We start from the raw sequence: 1,046 nt of genomic DNA on the forward strand, positions 1-1,046 counted from the left end.
TAGCAAATAAATTGCCATTGGTACTCAGAGCCTTCAGCTTTCTCATTCTTTCCCTTTTTCTTTTCTTGCTTTAATTGTATTTGCTTCTTCAAGGTTTTCATGATTTTAAAAGATTTCACAAAATGTACTAGATGAAAAACTTCAATTAAATAAAATCCAATGCAATTGAGCAACAATTAATCACACTAGCTTTCCAATACTTGTATGCACATGCTAAATTCTTCTTTAATGCCTTGTTTGTTTATGATCATGATACTTTGTTGCTTTTGAACTCACAGAATTCAAGTTGGTAGTTATAATGCCACAGCAACATATTGTAAATTAAATTCAAGCTATGCTTAGTCATACCACACATGCATAAAGAGAATATAAAGACAATCATGCAAATTAAAGTGCTGGAAATAAATGAGAGGAAAAGGAACTTTACAACCTTGCAATTCATCTTCTCTATTGTTGTCATTTTCCTCCCATTCTTCTCCTTCCCATACCAACTCAGAATGCTTGCTTATCCTCAAGCAACAATTAGAACAATGGCTATGGGGCTAAGATGGATCATGAATGTCTTACACAATGAAATGTTAGTAGCACATGTGTTTTAAGCAAGCAAAAATGAAAAATAACAATCAAGGCACAAGAGACAGAGACATTTTGATTGCAAACATAAGAAGGTGAGCACAATACATTGCATAAAAGATAAGTGGCACACCAAACTTAGTGTGACAATTTCACTTGAAATTAATGCAAGTATCTAGTAAGAATTAGAAGCAAATTTTGTTGCATAGCAACACCAAACTTAGAATGCAACCATATGTCAATTTTATTTGAAATAAAACTAAACAAAAGAAACTGTTATTTGTTGAATACAATCACCAAGCCAAAAATCTATCATGAATAAGGATCTCTTGATGCTGTATTAACAAAAACAGTTGATAAAAGAAAACTTAAAAATAAAGAGGTGACTAAAACAAAGAGAATGCAAACGAAATGTCAAAACAAAAGAAAAATAACAATGCAAAGGCAATATGATTATGCAGACAAGTGATGTT

Source organism: Arachis duranensis, chromosome 6 (assembly GCF_000817695.3).
Source record: "Arachis duranensis cultivar V14167 chromosome 6, aradu.V14167.gnm2.J7QH, whole genome shotgun sequence".
NCBI classification, from domain to species: Eukaryota; Viridiplantae; Streptophyta; class Magnoliopsida; order Fabales; family Fabaceae; genus Arachis; species Arachis duranensis.